The sequence below is a fragment of the Phoca vitulina genome, unplaced genomic scaffold (assembly GCF_004348235.1).
Source record: "Phoca vitulina isolate PV1807 unplaced genomic scaffold, GSC_HSeal_1.0 scaffold16, whole genome shotgun sequence".
In the NCBI taxonomy this organism is placed as follows: domain Eukaryota; kingdom Metazoa; phylum Chordata; class Mammalia; order Carnivora; family Phocidae; genus Phoca; species Phoca vitulina.
The window spans coordinates 12,579,852-12,600,545 of record NW_022589719.1 but is presented as its reverse complement, the minus strand read 5'-3'; the positions used below and the strand labels follow the sequence as shown (position 1 = coordinate 12,600,545).

General features: G+C 38.6%; 1 non-coding gene across 1 annotated transcript; it reads left to right on the top strand.

Moving 5' to 3' along the window:
• Positions 1–19,650: 19,650 nt before the first annotated feature.
• Positions 19,651–19,757, top strand: LOC116638952. The gene has a single exon (XR_004300723.1). It is a non-coding gene; the product is annotated as a U6 spliceosomal RNA (small nuclear RNA).
• Positions 19,758–20,694: the final 937 nt, after the last annotated feature.

The following is a 20,694-nucleotide window of genomic DNA, read 5'->3' as shown; positions in this document are numbered from 1 at the left end:
AACAGATCTAAATTTTGCCGAGGTTGTTCCTTTTTCCATCTCGTTATAGGTGCTTTATAAAAGTGATTGTTACTCCCATGATTCACTGGGGGTGAAATACCTTATCAGAGTCAACGTTTGGAAGAGCATTTCTCAAGAACAACAGTGTTCTTGGTTTTCAATGTTCTGAATACTTCTGGCAATAGACAGTCTTTTCAGTAAAATACTGAGGGGAGGCAGGGAGACAACTGAGGATTCCTTAGTACAATAATTTTATTAAATTAAGTAACTGTTATATAGCAAGACCCTAAAGGAATGGGACCAAGGTTTTTGTTGAGCTGAAAGTGTGAAGCATAGAGCACAGCTCGGAGAGGGACAGAGTCAGAAGAGTGAGTGTACTCACAGTGGTAGAAAGGCTTAGTAATGGGATGGTTCTGGAAGCTGTATGAACTCATTGGGGAACTTAAATAGGGCAAAATGTGTTTTTAAAACCCTAGAGCTTTTTGACAGAGGTTGTGACAATATGCTTTCCCTGTTTCTCGACTGGCAATAGGCCTAATCCGAGGAATCACATTTGGGGACACATGTTATTTTCCCACTTCGTAGGCAACCTGGTGATTAAGAAGGCAACAACATCACATAGTAAGAGGGGCCTGGAAGAATTAATGCACCTCCCTGATTACTTAAGTCTTTAGGAGAATCTGGCTTAGTTTCCTAATTTAAACACAGAGAAGGGGCACCTGGCTGGCTCAGTCGGTGGAGCATGTGACTCTTGATCTCAGGGTTGTGAGTTTAAGCCCCATGTTGGGGGTAGAGATTACTTAAAAAAATTTTTTTTAATCTTAAAAAAAAAATAAATAACACAGAAAAGGCTGAAGTCAGCCTAAATGGTTATACAGGGTCTTTTTCAGCTTTGGTTTCCTACGTCTCTTTTTAAAATTATAATATGCCATGAAGGTTCATAGTATGTTACTGCCTACTGAACGCTAAACAGAACTCTCTAGCGATATCTTCATGGATTGTGAACACCTGTAATTCCGATGTGAAGCCTGGTATTAGCGATCAGTTATACTTTGGTGTATAAAAGAGCCATGTTTTCCATAAGGATGGATGAAGAAAGGCATATCCATGCTGAAAAGTTATTAGTAGCTAGTACATTAGTTTGTTCTTCAAATGTGAATGAACTGTAATTAAGTACTTACCATTTAATTGGGTTTTCTCTAATTAGATTTTAAGTGTTATCATTTATAAAGAAACTAAGCATTTTAAACAAATATAAATATTTCACATAAACAAAATAATCAAAACAGTTATATATGAATGATTCCCAAGAAATCCTCAAATAAAAAAAAATGTTTGCTTAAAGTTGCTTCTATTTTACAAAAGATTCTAAGTTCTTATTATTTCTCATTCTTCAAAGCCCAGTGCAGATTCTACTCCCCCATAAAATCCCTCCAAGGACCTCAGTCACAAAAATTTCCCCCTACTCTGAATTCATTCTGAACATAGAGATGTTATCTCTTAGCTTAGCACTTAATTATCCTAATGCAAGTTGGTTTAAGATTTCAAACTCTTAGGAATCTGGATTCATTTTCCCTTGCACCGTAGTCTTTACGGTTTACTACAGTGTTGGGCACACATTTTCATAGGATTCATTTGTGTCAGGGACGCTGTGCTAAGCATGATATAGTATGTTCCTCACAATCACTTCATAAGGATAGATTTAACTAGCACTCTTCTAGAAATAAGGAAACTGAGGTACAACTGAGGAAGTTGAAGCACAACAAGTGAACGAGTAGTGAAATGAAGCCCTCAAACAAGGCAGAGCCCAGTCTCCACCACCATGCTACAGAAATATAAATACTGGTAAAAATGATAATAAATGGCGCTTTGGTCTATTCTGAAGAAAAATGACGTTTAACTCAATCCTTTAAAGAATCAGATCTTTGGGGCGCCTGGGTGGCTCAGTCATTAAGCGTCTGCCTTCAGCTCCAGTCATGATCCCAGGGTCCTGGGATCCAGCCCCACATCAGGCTCTGTGCTCAGCGGGAAGCGTGCTTCTCCCTCTCCCACTCCCCCTGCTTGTGTTCCTGCTCTCACTATCTCTCTCTCTCTGTCAAATAAATAAATAAGTTCTTAAAAAAAAAAAAAAGAATCAGATCTTTGAACAATGAATATAAATAAAATATTCTCTAAATCAGTGCATGACTATTACATAGGATTTTATTGGAGAGAATACAGAAAACTATTCTTTAAAGTCTTTTGAGGGGCACCTGGGTGGTACAGTCAGTTAAGCACCTGACTCTTGATCTCAGTTCTCTAACTCAGGGTCATGAGTTCAAGCCCCACGTCTTTTGAAAACTTGTATTTATTAATATTAGTGGAAGTTAAAGTCAAATCACGGACTCTAGACTATTTCTGTGTGTGAGAAAAGCCCTACTAACTGAGAGAGAAATAACTCTTACATTCCAATACTCTAAAACTAAGTGCCTACGTGGATCTTTGTTTCCAGGATATTAGTAAAACTTAAATGAGGTGAAATTGCAATTCTGTGTGTGTAGTTGTACTATGGTTATTGGTAGAAAGGGTAAAAAAGCATGACCCAGTACTGCATATTTCCAGAAGTTTGTTTCTGCAACACATTTTGGTCATGTTCTATTTTTACTCCAGCCTCAGGGAATCAAGATGGGGAAATAGGTCTCTAAGGACACATGTCAGAGTAAGTTTTTCTAAAGTCAACAAGTACTTTTGTGAGCCAAACACTGTACTGGGTACTCTGGGCATTGCAAAAGAAGCCTAAAACCTAATTTTGTGTTTAAAAAAAAAGCCAGAAACTTAATGTTTCCCAAACCCCCGAGTTCCCTTCATCATCAGGTGCCTCCCGTGTTGTAGAGTTTCCCTAAATGTATATATTTGTTGCTGTGTTTATTAATGTTAAAGGTTATGTGGCAGTAACTGTAAGTCAGTGAAAAAACAGGGCCAGAAATGAGGTCCCGAGATGGTTTAGAGTATTCTAACTGGTATGGTGATTCATCTAAAATTCACATATATGCAGCATGTGACTTTAACACACACACTTCTGAGAACAAATTTCTTTACATATGTATCCAAGAACCTTGCCTACGCACTCTCTTTGACTTCTTTTAAAAAAAGAAACAAAAAACAGGAGCGCCTGGATGGCTCAGGTGGTTAAGCATCTGCCTTCAGCTCAGGTCTTGATCCCAGGGTCCTCAGTAGGGAGTCGGCTTCTTCGTCTCCTGCCCTGCCCCTTCCCCCTGCTTGGGCGTGCTCTCTCTTGCTCTCTTTCTCTATCGTACTCTCTCTCCGTCTCTTGTGCTCTCTCTCTCTTTCTCTCAAATAAATAAATCTTAAAAAAAAAACAAAAACAGAAACAAATGGTAATTGCACAACTTTGTGGTTTGATAGAAAACACTGTAGTATGGTTTTAAAATTCCCTCTTCCTCTTCCCTTTTTTTCTTTTTTTACATTTATAGTGTCTACTTGGTAAAACTGAGGGCAACTTAAATTCTAGTCTAGCATTAATGTAAAGTTCAGTGTAAAACCCTTCCCTCAACAGTTATTAAATTCTTGTGAACTCATCAGGAGTTATGAAAAGAGTTCAGGCTTTTATTTATACTTAGTATATAAGCCCCTCCCAATAGTGTACTCATTCCTTTTTGTTTTTTTTGTTAAATAGGTACTGATTGCTTTACATCTCTGGTCATTTGAACACAATACAAGCAAGTTCTGTTGAACCAAGTACTTAAAATTTCCCAAACATCTATGAAGGAACGGTTAGAAAAAGTAAACAAAAAACCAAATTGGCAGCTAAGCTTAGCTATGATAAGGCTGGCCGACTCTTTCAAAACAGACTCTATAGACAGAAGCAAAATTGCAATATAGTTGACCTTTGAACAATGCAGGAGTTACGGGCACTGACTCCCCACGTAGTAAAAAATCTACATATAAATTTTGACTCCCCCCAAATTTAATTACTAATAGCCTACTATTGACCAGAATCCTTATAGGTAACATAAACAATAGATTAACACATTTTTCTCTGTTATGTGTATTACATACTGTATTCTTACAATAAAGTAAGCTAGAGAAAAGAAAATGTCATTAAGAAAATCATAAGAAGGAGAAAATAGATTTTACAGTACCATACTATATTTTTATTTATTTATTTAGGTAATCTCTACACCCAATGTGGGGCTCGAACTCAGGACCCCGAAATCAAGAGTCACATGCTCTTCTGTCTGAGTGAGGTCCTTTTTCTTCAGAAGTATGGCTGGACTTTTTATTGTTGCTGGAAGTTACAAATACAGAAGATTATAGAGTAACATCTTAAAGGTCCCTCTTCACTCCTACTCCAATGCATAACTCCCTCCCAAAATTAACCACAGTTAATAGCTTAATGTGTAACTTTATAGTTCTTTCTCTACTTACAGATATACAATTATATAAACTTTTTTACTTGTTTTTTTCTTCAAGTAGATTATTTTATTTTTAGACAATGTGAAACTTATAGTAAACTTGCAAGTACAGTACAAAGAATCTCCCCCCTGAATCATTAGAGAGCAAGATGCTAACGTAATGCCTCATCACGGCCCTCTAATACTTAGGTGTGTATTTCTTACAGACAAGGATATTCTACATAACCATAATACAACTATCAAAATGAGGAAATTAGGGGCACCTGGGTGGCTCAGTTGGCTGAGCCTCTGCCTTCAGCTCAGGTCATGATCTCGGGGTCCTGAGATTGAACCCCAAGTCAGGCTCCCTGCTCAGCGGGGAGTCAGCTTCTCCCCCTCCCTCTGTCCCTCTCTCTGTTCATGAATTCTCTCTTTCTCTGTTAAATAAATAAATGAAATCTTTAAAAAAGAGAGAGAGAGAGGGGCTGTGATCCCTCTATTTGAAAAAAAAAATGAAGAAATTACATTGATTCATTATCACCATCTAATCCTTAAGACACCATTCAAGCTCATCAGTTGTCCTAATAATGGTCTTTATTGCCAAAGGATCCATTTCACAGTCCTGTGTTTTCATTTAGCTGTTGGGTCTCATTAGTCTCCTTTAGTCTGAAATGTTTCCTTAGTCTCTCTTGGATTTTCATAATTGTGACACTTTTGAAAATTACAGGATAGTTATTTGGTAGAATTTCCCTCAAACCATGTTTTTCTGATGTTTCCTCACTAATAGGTTTGATTATGAATCTTTGGCAGGAATGCATCTGAAATAATACTGTATTCTTGTGGCACAGGTTTCTCATTACTGATGATATTTGCTTTGGTCACTTGCCAGAAAGTGGTGTCCACTGATTTCTCCACTGTGAAGTTTTCTTTTCCCCTTTGTAATAATCACTTTGTAGGAGTTTTTTGAAACTATGTAAATGTCCCATTCCTTGTCAAATTCTCAATTTATTCATTTATTTATAATATGAACTCACGGTTCCCATTTTATTTAATGGTTTCTAAACTATTGCTATTATTATTTTGTACAGATGCTTAATTTTTCCCATTTGGCCTGTTGGAGCCCATTTACACTGGTTTCTGTGTTTTTTTGACATGACTCCATCATTCTTTCAACACATCCTTGCTTTCTAACATAATATAGTCCAGGCTCATCTTTCATTTCCTTTTCACCAACCATGCAGTCAGCCATTTCTTCAGGGAACTCTGGTTCTTTTAGTGGAGAATGGCATTTAGAACTCAATATCTGAGCACTAGGTGTGCTCATTGCTGGTGGATGTTGCTTCTAGGTCCTCTCAGCAAGACAGAGCAAGGGAATATCCAGATATATACACACACCTACAAACTTAGACCTACACACATTTACATTTTTCTTTCTCTTCCTTCCTTCCTCCTTCCTTCTTTCTTTTTCTTTTTCTTTTTCTTTTTCTCTTTCTTTCTTCTTTCTTTCTTTCTTTCTTTCTTTCTTTCTTTCTTTCTTTCTTTCTTTCTTTCTTCTTTTTCTAAGATTTTATTTATTTATCTGACAGAGCACAAGCAGGTAGAGCAGCCTGCAGAGGGAGGGGGAGAAGCAGACTCCCACTGAGCAGGGAGCCCGACGTGGGGCTCGATCCCAGGACCCCAGGATCATGACCCGAGCCAAAGGCAGACACTTAACCGACTGAGACCCCAGGTGCCCCTACATCCATATGTATTTAGATACCTATCTATATTTATTGAAATCCATGAATTTATACTGATACTGCCAATTCCAGAAATTTCATCTTAGTTTTCTCCCTTTCCATATTTGTATTTTCTTTTTCTTTTTCTTTTTTTAAATCTTTTTAAGAGAGAGCATGCAACATGTGGCAGGGGGAGGGGCACAGGGAGAAGGACAGAGAGAATCTTAAGCAGGCTCCACACCCAGCACGGAGCCCAACACGGGGCTCCATCTCACGACCCTGAGATCATGACCTGAGTTCAAACTAAGAGTCCAACGCTTAACTGACTAAGCCACACAGGCGCCCATGTAATTTCCTTTCTGACACCGAGAAACCTGGCTCACATTATCCTTAATATATTTACTTATCTGATAAAGTTTCCCTTTACACAGCCAATCTTCCATCACTGCTGCTAGCCTTTCCCTGTGTGGATACCCTCCATACCCTACTTTACCCCCCCGAAACCCCCTTCTGGGTCACCCACATGCATGGACGCCCTCTTCACTCAGCTTAATCTCTGACACCTGGGCAGATGTCCTGCTCCTCTTACCTTACTGTTTTCTACTTGTATTTTTTTTTTCTTTTTCTGCTTTCTGTCGTTCTAATGGAACATTTTATATAATTCCATTTTATCTTCTGTCATAATGTATCAATTTACTCTTCAAAAATAATGTTAGTGGTTGCCCTAAAGATTACAATACACATTTTTAACTAATATAAGTACACTTTCAAGTCACCCTACCCACTTTCACATATAGTACAGATACCTTATAACAGAATATTCCCAATTCTTCCCTCTTGTGCCTTGCAATATTTCTGTCATTCATTTCACTTGTCCATATGCTCTAACCACTCAATACATTGTTACTATCATTGCTTTAAACAAATAGTTATCTTTTAAAATCAGTTAAGACTAGGGGTGCCTGAGTGCCTCTGCCTTCGGCTCAGGTCATGATCCCAGGGTCCTGGGATCGAGCTCCGCATCGGGCTCCCTGCTCTGCGGGAAGCCTGCTTCTCCCTCTCCCACTCCCCCTGCTTGTGTTCCCTCTCTCGCTGTGTGTCTCTCTCTGTCAAATAAATAAACTAAATCTTTTTAAAAAATGTAAAAAAAAATTTTTTTTTAAATCAGTTAAGACTAAGAAATATAGGGATGCCTGGGTCGCTCAGTTGGTTGAATGACCAACTCTTGATTTTGGCTCAGAGATCATAATCTCAGAGTCGTGAGATCCAGCCCCAAGTCAGGCTCTGGGCTGGGCATGGAGCCTGCTTAGGATTCTCTCCTTCTCCTTCTCCCTCTGCCCCTCTGCCCCTCCCCCTTTCTTAAAAAAATTTTTTTGAAAAGACTACAAAAAAGAAAAGATTTTATTTTACTGTCATTTATTCCTTCTCCGATGCTCTTCCCTTCTTTATGGAAATTAAATTTTTGACCAATATAATTTTCCTTTTGCCTAAAATTTTCTTTTAACATTTCTTGTAGGGTAGTTCTGCTTGCAATGAATTCCCTCAGTTTTTGTTTGTTTGTGAAAAACTTTATGTCTCCATCACTTTTCAAGGATAATTTCACTGGAAATTATCACTATATTATTCACCATATTCATTAGGTTCGTAGGGTTGTTTTTTTTTTTTTTCTTTCAACATTTTAAATATTTCACTCCATTCTATTCTTGCTTACATGGTTTCTGATGACATATCCCCTGTAATTTTTTGGTAAGGTGATTTTTTTGCCCTCTGGCTCCTTCAAGATTTTCTCTTTGTCTTTGGTTTTCGGCGGTTTGTATACAAAATGCCTAGGCATAATTGTTGCTTCTCCTATTTAACTCTGACGCCCTCCTCTCCTTGTAGAAACTTTGCTTAAGCTCTGACACCTTGGTCTAGGCCCCTCCTAAACACAGAAGCTCTCCTCACCTGTTCAGGCCCTGCCTCCCCACACCCCCTGCATGGACAACCACCTCAGCCCACTTGGGCTCCAAAATCCCATTTCAGGCCAGTTCTCTCTACCTTTCTTGGGCTCTGATGCCCCAAACCAGGCCACCCCCATAAGACAATGCTCTCCTTGCCCAGTTGGGGCATCAGGCCCTCCTCTGTGGAGATGAATTCTTCACCACACTTGGATTTTGATACTCCCTACCAGGCCTACTTCCATTCATAGGCCCCCCTCCCCTTTTGGCAGGAACATCACAGAGATGATGCTGTTTTTTTCCTACCTCATCTTGTTCAGTGGCACCTGACTTCAATTTGTCTCATTACCAATGATGTTCACTTAATACTTGATTAAAGTGGTGTCTGCCAAGCTTCTCCACTATAAACTTTTCCATTTGTCCAAATAATCAGTAAATATTTTGTGGATACTCTGTAAATGCCCTATTCCTCACCAAACTTTTAGTTTAATCAATGATTTATGTCAGTATAGATGTATGGTTTTGTACTTTATTTGAGAGACTGTAATCTGTTACTTTCATTGTTTATTTTGATGCTCAAATTCCTCCAGATTTGGTTAATCGGGGCCCCATCAAGCTGGTTCTGCATCTTTTTTTTTTTTTTAATTTATTCGTTAGAGAGAGAGATAGAGAGGCAGGCAGAGGGAGAAGCAGGATCCCCACTGAGCAAGGAGCCTGATATGGGACTCGATTCCAGGACCCTGGGATCATGACCTGAGCCAAAGGCAGACGCTTAACCAACTGAGCCACTCAGGCGTCCCCGGTTCTGCATCTTTTGACTACTTCCAGCATTCTTCGACTACTTCCTTACTTTCTGACACAATAAGATATCCCGAGATCATCTTGTCCTTTTCTTGTGCCAGACCTAGAAACTACCATTCTTTGAAGCAGTCCTGATTCTTTTTAATAGAGAATATTTAAAAATCAGAATCTTGTCACTGGGCATCCTCATTACTATTGGGGTGTCACTGCTTTGGTTCTTTCAGTGGGCAGAGCTGGGAAATGTGCGTGTATGTATGTATATATGCACACACATTTACATCTATTATTTTTCCCTCTCATATACCTAATAATATATACACACACATTTACATCTATATTTTTCTCTCTCATTTGCCTAATAATATATACACATGCATTTTTTATTGAGATATAATACATATAACATGAAGTTCACCATTTTAAAGTATACAATTCAGTGGCTTTTAGTATATTCATTATGTTGTGCAACCATTACCACTATCTCATCTAATTCTAGAATAGATATGTATATAATAGTATTATTCCATAAAATATATATAACTGAATAGAATTCATTCCAGTATATAAAATATATACAATATATTGAAAACCATGAGTTCAACTTGATACTTCCCACTCCAATCCAGGAGCACAGGATTAATTCTAGTTTTCTTCCTTTCTATATTTGTGCCTCTTTTTTCCAATAGCAACAAGCCATTCTCCCATTACCCTCAATATAATTATTTTATGAACCCTCCGCATGTAGCCAATCCCCCATCTCTGCCACCTCCCCCCTCCCCCACGCAGATGTTCTCTGACCCTACTCAGGCTTTGACTCCTCAATGAGGCCACACCCCAAGCAGACACCTTCTTTACCCTATTCAAGCTCCAGCACTCACCTTGGTCAGAGCCTGCTCTAGCAGCCATAGCCCCCCCCCCCCCCACTCAGCCAGGCATACATGTTACCTTGCTCAGCCCTACCTAACAGCTTCAGGACCAAATTATTCAGGGAAGGAAGAAAAGGGAAAATCAGAACAATGATTGGAGATTTAACCACCGAGTTTTGGTGTGGTTTGTGGCCCAAACAAAGTGATAATACTAGCTTTTACTGCTCCTGCCCTTATAGTGTGATCTTGACGGCATAACCAACCCAGTCTGAACCAGCTTGCCTGGTTTTTACTGCAGTATTCCCCACCTGCTTCTCTTCACCCTTTAAGAGGAAGGGCATTAGCTATTCAGCTAATCACCAAGGCCAGTTAATTCTGCCTCTTAAATGTCTCTGAATAGCTAACCTAAGCCAGGGCAGTGGGGGTGGGGCCAGATTAAATCATTGATTATCCCCTGCTGCGTTAAAAGAGCTGGAGTCAGACGTAAAACTAGAACATTTAAATAAGGGAGTAAGGACATAAAGAGGAAAATATGAGTCATTAATTATAAAATTATTTTTAAAGTCAATTCTCAGTATAAGTAACAAAAAGATTATATCAGAGCATTCACCATACCTAGCAGCAAGCAAGTCCTAACTCAGGCTAAAATTTAAGTGTAACATAGAGACCAAGGAGGCTAGAAAAATGAGCTGAGGTTGGGTAGACTTCCGTTACAATGGAATTAGGAAATCTGTTTTATAAATGACTCTAGTTTCACGTGTTTTATTTTAGTTTCTTTTTTCTTATGAAAGAATTCCAGACTTTGCCATTTGTAAATTGGGTACAACCCTTTCACAATTTGGCATTATATATTGAGAGTTATAAAAATGTTCATACCCTTTGGCCTGGTAATTCCGCTCTTGGCAATATATCCTAGGAGGAAAAAAACTGTAAATGCATGAGATTGCAGCCCTAATTATAAGACTGCTAGATTAACAAACAGTCTAATGAGCAATGATAGCGAAAGGCACAAGTAAACATGGCTTCTTTTTTAACCACTAAAAATTATAAATATGGAAACTATGTAGCAACTTGAAAAATAACTTACGGGATAATGTTACCTGAAGTAACCAGGATACATACGTATATATACACTATGATTCAACTGTTTTAAATTGTTTTCAAAAAGAGACAAAAGACAAACACATGGAAAAATAACAACAGTATAGTTAGATAGTGAGTTTATGAGGCTTTTATTTCTTTTTAAATTTTGTTCTAATGTTGGAGTATTTTGTGCTATAAATAAAAATCAAGATGGAATAGTGGAAAACCCAACTTTATTTTATCTGAATTAAAGGTATAAGGTGGCTAAGTTGGGAGTCAGCAATGCCCTCAGGGGTGAGTGATGAAAATTATCATTATCATTGTCGTTAACATTATTGAGTATTTACCACTGTCCAGGCATTGTATTAAAGGCTTTCACCATACAATGTATCCCAAGTCAAGACCTATCTATAAAACTATAGGATCGGGGCTCCTGGGTGGCTCAGTTTAAGCGTCTGCCTTTGGCTCGGGTCATGATCCCAGGAGCCTGGGATCGAGCCACGCATCGGGCTCCCTGCTCCGAGGGAAGCAGGGCTTCCTGAAGCCCCAGTCATTTAGTTCCCATGCTGTCCTCCTGAAGTTCTTATTGAATCCAGTTGATTATAAAGATCATAAAAAATGGAAGTGGAGCATGACAAAGTAAGAGAATAAAAAGCACTAAGTCATTGGAACGTTTGTGTTTTCCAGAACAAAATGCAGTACTATGCCTTCATTGGACCATTCGTCTTTTCCTGACTAGAAGACAATCTTTCACTTCAGTTAGATCTGAAGACATTAAAATACAAGTGCCATTCACTATGACCACCAAGCCTGCCCCCTTTTATAAAAGCTGCAGGTACCAGATATCACTCTCCCCTTCTCCTCTCTAGGTAGGGATGGCACAGGCAAGTACCCAATCCTGGTTATGGGACTGGCTGGGAAGTCAGAGGGATTTCTGATAAAGATTTATTCTCCTTTTAAAATGGGACCCATGAAAAAAATTGCCCTTTTCTTGCCTATGGACACAGTTGTTTAAGAGCATTAGTCCTGGAGCTGAGGCAACCATTTCGTTACCATGAGAAGCTAGCCTGAGGGTGAGAAATCAACATTGTAGATAGCAGAGTTCAAAAAGATGGAAAGATCCTGGGTTCTTCATAACATCTTTGAGCTACTGCATCAACCTCAGAACCACCATGTCTCAAGCTTCTTGCTTAATGACAATAATAAATGTCCTCTCTTTTGAAGCTAGCAGTCCTCAGTCAGAAGCTGTACTGCACAAGGATTTGGAAACGTGGGGGTGGCGGTGGGGTGGGCAATTTTGCTTTAGTCAATGACTGGGTGGAGGTAGTAGCATTTGGTGCTAGAGATAAAGGATGCTAAACATCCTCCCATGGGTGGGACAGTCTTGACCAAATGCCAATAGGGTACTTAGAAGCACTGTTTTAAGTAAACTTTAGTTAAGTTATTTGCAGCTGAAAGTATCCAAACTGATATAAATGCACACCATTAAAACTTTATCACATTTTTATAGAAGAACATGTATCTTAAGTACTAAATATTAGGTGGCTGATACTTAGTGCCATCAACTTCATGATCACTAAAAACTTTTGTATGTTGAAATGGCTGAGAAAACAGTGTGGACTGATGAGAATTATAGTAAGTGGATTATTATATTATCAGACTTTTTCGTCTTCAGAACTCTGACTTTAGACAAGATTATTGCTTTAGGGGTACCTGGCTGGCTCCCTCGGAAGAGCACGCAGCTCTTGATCTCAGGGTCCTGGGTTCCCGCCCCACATTGGGTGTAGAGATTACTTAAATAAATAAATAAATAAACTTAAAAAAAAAGATTAATTGATTTTAAAAAATCTAATCTTCCCTCCTAAAACCAATTGCTTTCTTGATTTAAAAAACATCTTTATTACCTAAAATGTTTTTGTCTTTACTTATTGATAAAAATATCTTTCCACAAATATTACATGAACACATTCTCATTGTAAGTGCAAACAATAGAGAAATATACAGAACAAAATACAAAAATCACTCTTCATCTACCTTCAAATCCCTCTTTCCTCTCCAGAGAAAACCTCTTTAAACAGTTTGGTTTGAATGCTATGTATGTACTTGTATGCATATACACATTCAAACTTTTTTCTTTTTAAAGGTTTTTTAAAAATTTATTTATTTGAGAGAGAGCAAGAACAAGAGGGAGAGGCAGACTCCCGGCTGAGCAGGAAGCCCAATGTGGGGCTTGATCCCAGGACCCTGGGATCATGACCTGAGCCAAACAAAGCTGCTTAACTGTCTGAGCAACCCAGGTGCCCCAAATATTTTTTTCTTTTATAATGATTTTCTTTCCCTTATGTCTTCAAGATTCTCTGCAGGTTAATACATAGAGACCTAATAGATTCATTTGTAACTACAGGATACTATTACACAGTACAAATTACCATAATTTATTAACTCATTTATAGACATTTAGATTATTTCTAGGTTTTTTGTTATTCCGAAATGCTAAGGTAATGAGTATACACACACACTTCTTTGTGAATATGAGAGCACTTCTTTAGAATGGATTCTTAGAAATAAAACTGTTTGGTCAAAGTACATGTGAATTTTAAAATTTGATACATAAATGCCTCTTTGATTTCCAAAAATGCTTGGCCATTGTGCAGGCCCACCAATAGAGTAGAACAGTATCCTTATTTTTGAATATTCACTAAGAGTTCATGTTATCCATTGTTTTAATTTTTGCCACTCAGATTGATTAAGATATTTTATTGCTATAGTTTATATTTCCTTGGTTGCTAATGACAATAAGCCTCTATTTATACACTGTTTTTACATATTTTCTTCTGTGAATTGATTATTTATAGGCAAAAGGCCTGTATTTCTTTCAGGAAGTTTTTTTTTTATTGATTTGTCGTAGCCTTTTATATTTTGTGGATATTAATCCTTTCATGAATGTTTCTAATATATTTTCCTGATCTTTACTAGTCTTACCTGTTTAAAAAAGTTACCATGGGTTTTACCAAACAAGTGTTTGATTTTTTAAATTTTATTTTATTATGTTATGTTAATCACCATACATTACATCATTAGTTTTTGATATAGTGTTCCACGATTCATTGTTTGCATATAACACTCAGTGCTCCATTCAATACGTGCCCTCTTTAATACCCATCACCAGGCTAACCCATCCCCCCACCCCCCTCCCCTCTAAAACCCTCAGTTTGTTTCTCAGAGTCCATCGTCTCTCATGGTTCGTCTCCCCCTCCGATTCCGCCCCCCCACAAGTGTTTAATTTTTAAGAGAACTATATCTGTTGGTTTTTCTGTTTGCTTGTTTTTTATTTTTTAAGTAGGCTCCATGTCTAGTGTGGAGCCCAATGTGGGGCTTGAACTCAGAACCCCAAGATCAAGACCTGAGCTCAGATCAGGAGTTGGACGCTTAACCGACTGAGTCACCCAGGTGATCAAGAGTACTATTTCTATTCTTAAATATTTTTATGATTTAAAAGATATATTGGATATATTCATTGTAAGAAGTTGAAAAATACAGAGCAAGTACGAGGGAAATAGGAATCGTTCTTATTTCAACTGACCCACAGAGAATCACAGCTAAAATTTGGGGTATTTATTTTCATTTTTTTCCCTCTGTATCTCTCTATATAGTAATACATAATATATATGTTCTCTCTATATAGTCATATATTTGTTCATCTATATTTTCACGTATTTTTAAAATGAAATAATTCCATATATACACAATTTATCTTTTTATTTTTCATGTTTAAATTTTCATTAAAAATTTAATTTGGGGCACCTGTGTGGCTCAGAAGTGTAAGCGTCTGCCTGCGGCTCAGGTCAAGGTCCCAGGGTCCTGGGATTGAGTCCCGCATCGGGCTCCCTGCTCAGTGGGGAGTCTGCTTCCCCCTCTGCCTCTCTTCTCCCCTACCACCTACCCCCTGTGCTCTCTCTCTCTCACTCACTCTCTCTCAAATAAATAAATAAAATATTTTAAAAATTTTAATTGTGATAAAATGTTTTATATATATAAAATTTACCATCTTAATTATTTTTGAGTGTATAGTTCAGTAATGATAAGTATATTCACATTACTATGCAACCAACATCCAGAACTCTTTTCAAATTGCAAATCTGATTCATTAAACAATAACTTCCCATACTTCTCTCCCCTCAGGCCCTGGCAACCACCATTCTACCCTATGAATTTGACTATTCTGTGTACCTTTATACATGGAATCATACAATATTTGTCCTTTTTGTGACTGATATAGCTCACTTATTATAATGTCCTAAAGAGTCATCCATGTTGTAGCATATGTCAGAATTGTCTTCCTTTTAAGGTTGAATAATATTTCATTGTATGTATATACCACATTTTCTTTCTTTTTTTTTAAGATTTTTTTTATTTATTTGAGAGAGACAGAGAGCATGGGGGCGGGTAGCAGAGGGAGAAGCAGACTCCCCGCTGAGCAGGGAGCCCAATGAGGGGCTTGATCCCATGACCTGAGATCATGACCTGAGCCAAAGGCAGATGCTTAACCAACTGAGCCACCCAGGCACCCCCATCATATTGTTTTTTATAGCAGTTGCACCATTTTACATTTCCACCAGCCATGGACAAGTGTTCCAATTTCACCACATCCCACCAGCGCTTGTTTTTTTCTTTCTTTCTTTCTTTCTTTCTTTCTTTCTTTCTTTCTTTCTTTCTTTCTTTCTTTCTTTCTTTCTTTCTCTTTCTTTCTTTCTTTTCTTTCTTTCTTTTCTTTCTTCTTTCTTTCTTTCTCTCTCTCTCTCTCTTTCTTTCTTTCTTATACCCATCCCAGTACTTATGAGGTACTATCTCATTGGGGCATTGGTTTGCATTTCTCTAATGATCAAGGGTATTCACGTCTTTTCATGTGCTTGTTGGCTATTTGTATATCTTCTTTGGAGAAATATCTATTGAAGTCCTTTGCCCATTCTTAAATTAGTTATTTGTCTTTCTAGTTGTTGTTGAGTTTTAGGAGTTCTAAATATATACTGGATACTCTGTTGATCATGTCCTATGATGCATGGATGTTTTAAATTTTGATGTAGTCTAACTTATCCATTTTCACTTTTGTTGCCTGTGCTTTTGGTTTCATATCTGCCAAATCCAGTATCATGAGGCTTTCCCCCTGTGCTTTCTTCTAAGAGTTTATTAGTTTTAGCTCTTCATTGAGGTCTTCGGTCTATTTTGAGCTGATTTTTGTATATGGTGTGAGGTAGAGATCCAACTTCACTCTTTGGCATGTGGATATTCAGTTTTCCTATCTCCATTTGTTGAAAAGATTGTCCTTTCCTCTTTTAATAGTGTTGGCACCCTTGTTGAGAATCATATGACCATATATGATAGGGTTTATTTATAGGCTCTCTATTCTATTCCATTGGTCTACATGTCTGTCTTTGTGCTGGTACCACCCTGTTTTGATTAATGCTGCTTTGTAGTAAGTTTTGAAATCAGAAGTGTGAGACCTCCAACTTTGTTATTTATTCAAATTGCTTTAGCTATTTGGTGTCCCTTGAGATTCTGTATGAATTGTAGGGTGATTTTTCTATTTCTGCAAAAAATGTCACTGACATTTTGATAGGGATCATATTAAATCTCTATCAACTTTGGTAGTATTGACATTTTAACAATATTATATGTTCCAATCCATGAACACAAGATGTTTTCCTATTCATTTGTGCCTTTTAAATTTTCTTTCAGCAATGTTTTGTAGCTACTATATTTTTCATACATTATGGAATCTTTTCCTATGTCATTAAATGTTCTTCGAACATATTATTTTACAATTCTATAATAACCCATTGTGTGGATGTGCTATAATTAATTTAACCAGTACCATATTTTATATACTGTTTCCAAGTTTTGTCATTATAAATAATGATACCATTAACACATTTTTTAACATTTATCTAATCATTTCTCTAGGATAAATTATTGACTCATGAGCATGAAAACGTTATTGGTACATGTTGCCAAACTGCCCCTCAGCAGTGCAGTACAAATGTAGTCTTACTATGAATATCAGCCTGCTGTTCTTTCTCCCAACCGGGGCTGCTGAGTGCTGTAGAGTGCCTACAGAGTACTTTACCTGGGACACCTGCCTCTACCATACTAATACTGTATTTTTTTTAAATTTTATTTATTTATTTGACAGAGAGAGACACAGTGAGAGAGGGAACACAAGCAGAGGGAGAGGGAGAGGCAGAGGGAGAAGCAGGCTTCCTGCCGAGCAGGGAGCCCGACGCAGTGCTCAATCCCAGGACTCTGGGATCATGACCTGCGCCGAAGGCAGACGCTTAAGGACTGAGCCACCCAGGTGCCCTACTAATACTGTATTTTATCCTCTCAAAATTATTTGCCAAACAAAATGGTGGTAGTAGATATCCCTTATTTTAATTTGTGTTTAATTAATGGTAAGGTAGAACTTTCCATTTCAGACCTCAAAAAAGTGAGAATTTCATTTATTCATTCATTCATACATTTGTTTACCTAATATTTATGGAGCACTTACTAAGTGCCAGCACTGTATTTGATACCGGTATCATATAAATATGAAATAAGGTCAGACCCCGCCCTGAGGTTCAGAGCAAGTCACCCTAGAATGAGTGGAAAAGCAAGGCATTGTCTGAGAACACATGTTTGGGGTGGGAATGAAGGTTGGGGGAGATCAGCAGATTGTTACCATCAACACCTGATTAACATGTAGAAGATGTGCTGCTCTAGCTTTTATCCCTGAAACAGGGAAGTGAATGTACAGTTCTGATAGTCTGAGGATGGGATGGAGAAGGGGAGAGGAAGGGGAAAGGAGAGAGAACATACAGAATACCCAGGAGCTAGGAATCTCTCTAAGTCATGAGCTTTATCCCAAATACTCATGAATATTTTGTATTCTATTCCACATGAGGTTAATATTAGGAAACCATTGCTGAGGTCCCCCTAAGGAGCAGCTGAAAAATGCCCCCCTTTTTAAGTTCCCATACAAACAACTGAAACAAGGGTTCACTTGGAGAGGAAAGCATGGTTGGTATAGGGTAGGGAAGGACATTATTAAGTGAGGGGTGGCAGAGAGCCTTCCAGGCCAGCCCCAAGTGCCCACATCAGACTCCCAGGGAGAGTGGCCTGGAATAAAGTCCAAATCAAATCAGTTACTGCCCCCTTGAAACTCTTCAGGAAACTGGAACTGGGCTTTCTGACCTAGTAACAGAAGGTGGGAAAGGGGAGGACTCTTCTGCCACCTCAGCCAGGCTACCTTGGGGAAGACCTGAAGAGCAGCTAGTGGCCGTGGAAATGAGGCAGGGAGGGTGGCGGCAGGGGCAGATGCCTTCAGAGAGGGTCTGAGGAAAGGCAAATTGCACCAGCAAGGCAGCTCAGTAGAGTCCCGAGAACCAGAACTTAGGGGGTTTCCAGGAGATGGAGGTGAGCAATCTCGCTGTTGAGCCCTGGGTCAGAGACCCTACAGTTTCCCAGTGGTAGTGAGCAGGGTTGGGTAAGGCCAACCAGGGACAAGTGGCTTAATCTCTATGAGCTTGTTTCCTCATTTGTAAAATGGTGATAGATGGTGTAAAATAATTATTATATTGAAGAAAAAACTTTCTGGGAAGTTTTGAGTGCCAGTGCCCTGGTATAATAAAACCATACATAATAATGACATTTTCTTTAAGGCTGTGGTTCTCAAAGCAGGTGGAACTTCTCCGGGGGCATTTTGGCTTCTGAGGGAGAATCTTCACATGTGATAATGATTAGAAGCCCTGCTGGGATTTAAGGGACAGTTGCCAAGGATGCTGTCCACTCCAAAGAATTATTCTGGTCCCTCACAACTTTTGAGGTCTCTCCAGATATATCAGTGAACAACCTGTTCATAATTACCTGCACCTACAACCTACCTTCATTTTTCATATAAATACAGTGTCCCCCCAATTCTAATACACACTGAATTTTCTAGAAACACACCTTGCAGATAAAGGAAAAGAAGGCTGTATTTTGGTTTGTTTGAAATTTTGCAGCAAATTTTTCATCATTTCAGAAAAAATGAATCACTGATAGTCACAGTTTTCTCAACATTCAAATCACCATTTCAACACAACTCTAGCAGTCTGCGTTTATAGCTACTAATGACATGCATGTTTCTATGCACAGCTGCAAACCTCCAACTGACTCTTGGCCCCATAATGTAGTCATGCCTGAGCACTGATATAGTGAAACATATATATTGTTAAAGATTTTATTTATTAAAACAAAAAGATTTTATTTAGGGGCACCTGGGTGGCTCAGTTGGTTAAGCAACTGCTTTCAGCTCAGGTCATGATCCTGGAGTCCCAGGATCGAGTCCCGCATCGGGCTCCCTGCTCGGCAGGGAGTCTGCTTCTCCCTCTGATCCTCCTCCCTCTCATGCTTTCTCTCTCTCAAATAAATAAATAAAATATTAAAAAAAAAAAGATTTTATTTATTCATTTGAGAGACAGAGAGTGGGGGAGGAGCAGAGGGAAAGGGATAAGCAGACTGTGCTGAGCACAGAACCTGACACGGGGCTTGATCCCATGACCCTGAGATCATGACCTGAGCTAAAATCAAGAGTCAGATGCTCAACTGATTGAACCACCCAGGTGCCCCTGAAATACACATTTTATTATAAAATACATTCCCTTCATTTCTCTTTTATGTTGAAGTTGGGGCCTTCATTGTTTATTATATGTGTAAATGATTTATTGTACTAATGAATTTTATCTCAGGATAATAAAGGAGATGTTATAAAGTATTTGTATTTGTAAAAGAGGGATAACCCTATTAGAACTACTGCCTTCAAAGAAAAACTGTCGTGCTCGCTTCGGCAGCACATACACTAAAATTGGAACGATACAGAGAAGATTAGCATGGCCCCTGCACAAGGATGACATGCAAATTCGTGAAGCGTTCCATATTTTTAATAAACCACAAATTAAAAAAAACAACAACAAAGAAAAACTGTCTTCCTGATCACATGGTGTTAATGATACCCCAGGCACGAATGAACGGTCCTCCATTTTATGTAATCATGTATGCAGTTGTGTCTACATATTGAATAACTTTGAGATGCAAGGCAATGCCTCTATGGTGTCTGTACCAGGGCAAATCACAGTGTTCTTTCCATTTGCTGGTCAACACTTTGAGCTTGAGTAAGCAGATTAAAATGAACTCTCAGGAATCAAATTTCCCAGTCTGAATGAGAAGCCAAAGCTGAGGATAAAGCAAGGTAAAGAAAGATGTTAGATCTCCAGAAGCCAGGCAGAAATAATGATAAGGCCAATTAGGGGCACCTGGGTGGCTCAGTTATTAAGTTTCTGCCTTTGGCTCAGGTCATGGTCCCAGGGTCCTGGGATCGAGCCCCACATCAGGCTCTCTGCTAGGCAGGAAACCTGCTTCTCCTTCTCCCACTGCCCCCTGCTTGTGTTCCCTCTCTTGCTGTCTCTCTCTCTCTGTCAAATAAATAAATAAAATCTTTAAAAGAAAATGATAAGGCCCCTTAACATTATTGAAGCTTATGTCCTAGGGTTTTATCTTACATATTAAATATTATGTCATTTAATCTTTACATAAACTCCATGAAACGGGTACTATTGTCATTATTCGTAGGTACATGTGAAGAAACCAAAACTCAAAGAATGTGAATGATCTCCTCAATGACACACTGCTGAGAAGTGGCAGAGACTCAGGTCTGTCTGACACCATAGCGTAGGCTCATAACTACTACATCAGATGGAGAACACAACCTTAACTGGAGAATAGGAAAACCTTTACCCACAACTGGGGAAATGGAAAGAAGGTGAATGAAAAGAGCACTGACTTGGCATTCAGGAAACCCAAGATCAGGCTCCGTTTTTGC